This window comes from Gorilla gorilla, chromosome X (genome assembly GCF_029281585.2).
Source record: "Gorilla gorilla gorilla isolate KB3781 chromosome X, NHGRI_mGorGor1-v2.1_pri, whole genome shotgun sequence".
In the NCBI taxonomy this organism is placed as follows: Eukaryota; Metazoa; Chordata; class Mammalia; order Primates; family Hominidae; genus Gorilla; species Gorilla gorilla.
In genome coordinates, this window is record NC_073247.2 from 103,323,088 (window position 1) to 103,331,602 (window position 8,515).

General features: G+C 37.8%; 1 pseudogene; it reads right to left on the reverse strand.

The window, feature by feature from the left end:
• Positions 1-393: 393 nt before the first annotated feature.
• Positions 394-7,337, reverse strand: LOC101142779 (SERPINE1 mRNA-binding protein 1-like; annotated as a pseudogene).
• Between the last annotated feature and the right edge of the window lie 1,178 nt (positions 7,338-8,515).

An 8,515-nucleotide genomic window follows, 5' to 3' on the forward strand; every position in this document is an offset into this window, starting at 1 on the left:
TCGGCTCACTGCAACAGCCGCCTTCCGAGTTCACGCCATTCTGCCTCAGCCTGCCGAGTAGCTGGGACTACAGGCGCCCGCCACCACGCCCGGCTAATTTTTTGTATTTTTAGTACAGACGGAATTTCACCGTGTTAACCAAGATGGTCTCAATCTCCTGACCTCGTGATCCGCCTGTCTTGGTCTCCCAAAGTGCTGGGATCACAGGCGTGAGCCACCGCGCCGGCCGAGAAGTTCATTTTTAAAACAGATACAATTCAGTCTTTAAGTGTGAATTGTGTGAATGACAGCCTTTTTAAAACATGATTTCTTCATTGTTTCGAATCCTTAAGCATGCAAAGGCATTGAACAGGAAATTCCACAAAGGAACCATGGTTGTTTTATTGCATTCAGTTAAGCCAGAGCTGGAAATGCCTCTGGGTCATCCATATCAGGAACAGAAGCACCTGACTTGTCAGTCGTGCTGCTGAGGTTCTGAGGTCCACCACACATTCACCTTGTCTTCCCCTCCCACCAAGTCCTCGAGGGCCAAGGTCTCCAAAATTGATCTCCCGCTGAGACATTATATCATTTGCTGGCTTTCAAAAACGATGGTCCTTAATGACAAGTTCAGCATGAATCTCTTTACTCCTTGATTTATGAAGCGCACATCTCTTCTTCCAGTGCCCATCAGTCAGTACCTTTGTTTTGTTTTTGGATATTAAATTCTACTTTTGGCCAGTCCTTATTTTGAATAGCATTCCACTTATCCAAAGTCATCTCTTTTGGACCCTCTTTTTTACCTCTTAAACTTCCTTCTCCTTATTTTCAGTGTCTGCCACTGGAAGTTCTTCACCTTCAGGTGTTTCCTAGGTCATATTTGATTAATCCAAGTCAGTTAACTTATCATTTACAGTTCCCCAGTTGTAAAATCCACTACCTCCATGTTTGTCCTTGTGCTTCAGGCTAGATCTATGCCTTCCAGCATGCCTACCAGCATGCCTATCAAATTCACATTTACCATAAAAATCAAATCCATACCCTTGGTCCATTTCACTTTGACAGCCCTCTCTACTTCTTCCAAGACCACCACAGCCTCGAATGGGTTGGTCAATGATAGGTCTATCAAATAAAATTTTCCTCTTTCACCCTTTTCAAGTGGTTTTTCAAATCTTCCTTCATGAGGTGGTTGCCTTTCCCCATCTTATCTCAATTATTTTCCCTTCACCTTGCAGTTGTTGATTGGGTCTTCTTCCAATTCACCTTATTCCTTCTTTCTTAACCTCCATGGGCACTATATGTCCTCTTGCCATCCATGCCAACTTTTGGGGCAAGTGGGTTCTTGCTGTCTTTCTGAGACTCTTTATACACCTGTTTGTCCGTGGCATTGGAGTTGGTCTGGGCCATGCATGGCCTGAGATGAGCTTTTGGCCCCAGCACCCCCAGTGACACCCCCGTTGGCTTATTTTCTCTAGTTCTCAGCTGCCTTCAGCACCTTGAATGGGTCCAATTCGTCTTCGAAGAACTGGTTAAATGGATTGATGACCATGCAGGTGAAGCATTCCTGTAAATGGCCAGGCACAATGGTGGCTCGGAGGCATGTTCCTCAATGGATTGCAGCTGGCTGTGCAGAAGCAAGATCACCTTCTTCAGTTCTTCCCACAAGATCTTATGACACTTTAGATTTTGGCTTCATAATTTATGGTGAGAAATCCACTATCATTAGGATATTGGTATTCTCCTAATAGCAATGCATCATTTTTCTCTAGCTGCTTTCCGTATTTAATATTGTCTTTAGTTTTCAGAAATTTAATTATGATATGTGAATTTCTTTGAGTTTATCTAATTAAAGTACATTCATATTATTGAATCTCTGAATTACTGTTTTGCACCAAGTTTGGGATGTTTTAAACTATTATTTCCCTATATAGTCTTTCAACCCTTCTCTCTTGTTGGGCTACAAAGATGCAAATCATTATGTATTTTGGCTCTCTAAAAAAAAAAAAAAATCTGTTTCCTCTCTTGTTCAGAATGGGTGAATGCTGTTGATCTATCCTAAAGTTCAGTGACTTCTTTCTCTTACAGTTCCTTCAAGCTTTTTTTTCTGTTAATGTATTTTTCTAAAATTTCCATTTTTATAACTTATTTCATTTCAAAATGTTCTATTTTCCATTTGCTTCAGGAGACTTTGTAATGCACTGCTGAAATATTTTTATGATGTGTGCTTTGAAATCCTTGTTAGATAATTCGACAATTAACAACATCTGATTTGTCTCAATGTTGGCATCAGTTGATTGTTTCCTCTCATTTAAGTTGTGATTTTCTTTATTCTTAGTGTGACCAGTCATTTTCAACTGTATCCTGAATATTTCTTCTATTATGCCAGCAGACTCTGGGTCGATTTATATCTTTAATTTCATCAGATCTTCATTCTGTTTATAGTCAGCATGCAGATTCTGGTCTACTTTTCTGGACTGTGGTTTCTATGACAGTATATTTTCAGAGGCTTTGTTGTGTTATTTTGTTTTTTTCAGTTTATGTGATACTTATCTCCTACTTGTCCATGACAGCAATGGCTATAGTTGCAGAAGGGATTTTCCTTGGCCAGTGTCTTTCCATCGGAAAAGGGAGTCCCAGGTCCCCTGAGATGAAGAGGTTTCCTTAACAATATTACTGGTTCCTAAGAATTCCTACCAAGGCCTTCCAGTTGCCCCTGTGTCTCTGGGTGGAAGAGGGTATTTTCAGGCCCATTGAGAAAAAGAGACTTTCTGAGAATGACCATCCACTGTGGCTGGGCTCTTCCTGCCCATCGTACCTGCCTGACACTTTGTATCCCAGCAGGGGAAGAGACTGTGAGGCCTGTGGGGGAGAGGAGGGTTCTCTGGCTTGGTATTTGTTTTGGCAGGATCTGCGTTACCTGAGGGGGATTGAGAGAGCTTTTTGGGCCAGGACCCTCGTTGAGGTGGGATCTCCTTACCTGGGTCTCACGATTTCCCTTGTATCTCTGAGAAGGGTATGGAACTCTCAGACCCTGAAAAGAGAGACTTTCTGGGCCACACCATTCGTTTTTGCAAGATCCTTCTTGCCTCTGTCCCCTCAGTATCTCTCAGTGGGGGAAGGAAATTCTCAGTCCTGCAAGAAAGGAAAGCACTTTTTTTGGCTGCTTATTGTTCTTAGGGCTCCTAATCAATCCTCTTTGTTGATGATGTCAGACTTCCTTAGTGTGTTGTTAGATGAAAGAATGGGCCTATCTGGACTGCCTTCTATGACTGGATTTGGCTTTTGAAAATGCTAGGTCTGAGTCACATTTTGTTCTGTGGGAGGAGGTGTGATGCTCTGCTGCTATGGTGTGTCACCAGTCCCAGGGTTTCAAACCAATACACCTACTTTATCACCTTTTCAGAGTTGTTTGATTGCTTCTTGCATCATGCCCAGGGTTTTTTATTGTACTTAGTCGAGAGAAGAAAGATTAAATGTATCCGTTCCATCTTGTCCAGACTGGAAATTGATATGTATTTTGATTTGCATTTTATTACTGGTGAGATTCTACTTATATCCTTCTTTCTTTTCCTCATTTCTACCTCTTTCTTTGTGAATTCTTTGCCCACTACATATTAGGTATCATTCCTGTGCACTTGTTTTTCTGTCATACACCTTTATCACATTTTGTAATTGATAGACTATTTCTTTGAATTTTCCATCGAGACTCTGGCTTGAAGAAATCACCTTTATTTTCCTTTTCAGGTTAATGCCAGCTCCTGGACTAGTTGTTGGCTATTTTATATACTCACTAAAAGAAGCAGGAGAGAGGTAGTCACTAAGTATTTTGTCAATGAATAAAAGAAGGAATTGTAATTTAGGTAATTTTCAAAAACTGATATTTGCTCTTCCTTTAACAACTACAATGTGAAAACATTATATAACTGATTTGGCATGCTGTAATAGTGACAGGTGAAGCCAGCTGGACTTCCTGGGTAGAGTGGGGACTTGGAGAACTTTTCTGTCTTACAAAAAGATTGTAAAACGCACCAATCAGTGCTCTGTGTCTGGCTAGAGGGTTGTAAATGCACCAATCAGCACTCTGTAAAAACGCACCAAACAGCACTCGGTGTCTAGCTAAAGGATTGTAAATGCATCAATCAGCACTCTGTAAAATGGGCAAATCAGCACTCTGTAAAATGGACCAATCAGCAGGATGTGGACAGGGACAAATAAAGGAATAAAAGCAGGCCTCTCCAGCCAGCAGTGACAACCCACTCGGGTCCCTTTCCATGCTGTGAAAGCTTTCTTCTTTCACTCTTCACAATAAATCTTGCTGCTGCTCACTCTTTGGGTCCCTGCCACCTTTAAGAGCTGTAACACTCACCGCGAAGGTCCACGGTTTCATTCTTGAAGTTGGCGAGACTGAGAACCCACTGAAAGGAACCAACTCCAGACACAATAGGGTGGTAAGAATTACTTTACCACAAATTATGGCAATAAGCTGTAAAGCAGAGTGTATAGGAGAAACCAATTATTTTTTCTGTATACTCTGACATCATCAGATGTGTGGTTTCTTTCTCACACCAATAAATTATTTAATTCTTTGTAGACACCAGCTAAGTGTCCTACAATTTAACTAAATCTGACACTATCTATCTGGAGTTAGCATCAGGTTAAGGGTTGAGTTCCACAAGATTGCCCTCACTTTAGATGCCAATCACAAATCCAAGTGCCATCTGTGCTTATGACCAACCAGCTAGAAAACAGACATTTCCATGATTATCCTCGGGTTTGATCATTTGTTAGAATGGCTCACAGAACCCAAGAAAAGAATTAACTTAATAGATTACTTGTTTATTATAAAAAGATGCAGCTCAGAAACAGTCAGATGAAACAGAAACATAGGGCAAGGTATGGAGGAAGGGGCACAGAGCTTCTGTGCCCTATCCAGGCATGCTACCCTCCCGATACCTCCACGTGTTCACCAACCTGTTAAAGCCATTAACATAGTAATACAACTTATTCACATTATAAGCCAAGTTATTTAAGAGTTAAAATGCATCAACCATTACTGTGTCTATTAAACTGTTTCTTAGAGTCTGGTGAAATTATAATCTGGTGATAACGTCAAGTCACTAAAGACATTCAGCTTGCCTCTTATTTTGTTAAATATGACTGAAATGCATAAATATTCTCCTTCTCTCATTTATATATTATAGTTCCTATAGAAAAAATAGTATTTCCTTTTGGTAGCCTATGAAGAACTTGTTGAATAGTATTTTGTTATTGTGTAAGCTAATAGTGGCAGGGATGTTTTTCCAGATATTTCTACTGAAATAACTTTGTTTTTGTCAGACTAATCTTTTGATCTGAATTTCATTGTTTAAATATAAAATATAACCATGATAATATTTAAGCATGATGAAGGTGGAGAAGATGACGATGAAGGTGATAATGTTTACTAAGTTTATTTCTTGAACATTCCGGACATTATATACAATATGTAAATACATGTTTATCATGTTTAAGAAGGATATTTACATAAATTATCCTAAAGATATTCATTATCCATTTTAGCAAGCCTGAAATTAAGTTGACTACTGACTTTTAAATTCTGTACTAATGTTAATTTAGACAAAAATGTTTGAATACATAAGCACTTATAAAATTTCCAGAAGCTCATGTATTTCAGATTCCATATTTCACAAATTAACAACATAATACCTGCTATGTAAAAACCAGTAGATTTTCTTCTTCACGTATTAAGAAGAATAAGAAATATTTTAATATGGTTGCTATCAACATTTTATTCCATTTTTTTTTTTTTTTAGGAAAGCAGCTAAAATCACAGTGAAGAGTAGGCCTTTTAAAAAAAATGATGAAAATCCTTAAAAGAGCAAAACAGTAAAGACATGGTGGGGGAACTATGCCAAATATTAAATTTTATAAATTTATAATGTCTACATCATGTATTTTCATAATAAATATTCCAAAAGTTTTACTACTAAAATATTTGCTAGGTAAAGGGTAAACACATTTAAATGGATTGTTATTTTATCAAGGTACACATATGAAAAATCTAAGAAGAAATTCTGGCTCAGACTATGGACTGAATGTTCATGTTCCCCAAAAATTTTATGTTGAAATTTTAACCCCTCATGTGATGATATCAGAAGGAGAGACCTTTGGTAGGTGATCAGATCAGGAAGTTGGGGCCATTGTAAAAAGACAGGAGTCAACTTCCTTTCTCTCTTTGTTCCCCACCATGTGAGGATATGACAATATGGCAATCTGCAAACCAGAAAGAGTGCCCTCTCCAGACACCAGATTTGCAAGTGCTTTGATGTTGTACTTTCCAGCCTCCAGAAATGCATGAAAAAATATTCTGTTATTTAAGTCCCCCGATCTATGGTATTCTGTTAAGAGTGGGCTGAAGTAAGACAGCTCTTGTCTGTAAAATTATTCAACGAGCAAACTGAATAATTAAAGAAGTAACAGTAATAATAATGACTTGTAGATTTTTTGAAAATAACTGTTTGAAAGTTTATGTAATAAGAAATAATAGTTTAATGTGAACAAATTTAATGTGACTAAATCAATACATGTTCAATATTAAATATAATCCCATGAAGTCTCTGGGATGTTGTTACTATAAATCAAGTTATTTGGGCTAAATATCTTTAAATGTTTTCTGATATTTCCTTTTCCCTTGCTCCATTTCAGCCCAAAAGTCATGATTGTTTTATATTTCTAAGAGAATTTATAGAAATATTATCCAGTCATCAAGCCCTCTTTTAAGGTATCCCATTTCCCTTCCTTGTTATTACAGTAGCATTATTTTAAGTCAGACATCTCATCATTACATTTTCTTCCCAGCTTCCCAGCTGTTCTTCCTGTGTCCTAACTTCTTTCCACTCTATCTCCTATAATTCATCCTGTAAAACACCAGTATGTAATAAAAGTTTATTATGCCACAACCACTAAAATCCTTCCTTTGCTTCTTGTTGCTTATTAGAAAATATGTAAACTCTCTACTCTCATATTCTACATCTTCCTTTTTGTATCCCAACTTACCCTCTACTATAATCTTTCCCCTCCCTTCATTGCTCAAATATTTTCATAATTCCTTGTCTACAACTGAGAACTGAGCTGAAAAAAAAAAGACAAAAGGGTGATAAATAAGGAACACAGGTTTTAGAGTTAGGAAGACTTGGATACTTCTACTTACTACCTACTTAGATTTGGGCTAAATTACCGCATCTTTCAGAGTCTCACCTTTCTTATCTATAAAATTGAGATGATACTTACCTTTCCACGAAGGTGTGAAAGTTATATGAAATAATATGAGTAAATGTGCCTAGTACAGTGCTTGACATATAGTAACCACCTAATAAATGTCAGAGGCTGCTGGTGTTATTGTTATCAGCATTAGTATTAATAAAAGTGGTTTTAAGTCTGGGGGTGTGGCTCACACCTGTAATCCCAGCACCTAGGGAGGCTGAAGTGAGAGGATCACCAGAGTCCAGGAGTTCAAGACCAGCCTGGGCAACATAGTCAGGCCCCGTCTCTACAAAAATAAAAATATATATATATTAACTGGGCATGGTGGTGCATGCCTGTTGTCCCAGCTACTTGGGAGGCTGAGAAGGGAGGATTGCTTGGGCTGATGAAGTAAAGGTTGCAGTGAGCTATGATTGTGTCACTGCATTCCAGCCTGGGTGACAGGGCGAGACCCTGTCTCAAAACAAAGAGGCTTTAATAAGCAGGATTTCAGCTTAAAAAGATGCTAGAATTTTTAGAACCTAGGTACTATAACCAGGGCTCTTGATAATAGAGAAAGCAGAGAAAGATTAAAGACATTAACAGAAAGACTGAAATTGTGAATTTTGGGTGTGAATTCTATATTTCTCTGATATCTACTTCAAATGCAATCTGGTATGCTTTGAGGCTTGGGCTCTGAATCTAACAACCATGCTGCACACTCTGATTCTTTTCTTATTTAAAAGAAGTGTTCCTTTCTAAATGATTGCAACAAAAACCAAGGCATATAGTTGACTACATATTGACAGTATCGCGAATAAATGGCTTTTACTGTCATGTTAGTAGCCAGTCTTCACCAAGTCAACTGCACTGAACCTCCTTCAGGTACTTGCATGACTCACTCTCACTGGATTGTAGCCTTTGCTCCCTAAACATCTTATTTAAAGTAATCCCTTATCTTGTTTTATTTTATTGATAGCATTTATGACTACCTGAAATGACCACATCTTTTCTGCCACTTTATAATTGTTTGTGTCCCCTCAATCATTCCAATTTCTTATTCTTTACACTTGATGATATGTTTCATAATGTAACATGCATCTTATTTTAACTCATTAATTTTGTTGTTATACAAACATGTAATGAAATGCTTTTTTGACTTTAATCTTTCAATCCACCTAGTTTTCTTCTACAGTGAGTATTTAAGTTAGGTTAAATGCTATGCTTAATTTTAAATAAATATTATTGCTTCAATAATTAATTGATTAAACGAATGATTTACAGATAGAATTTT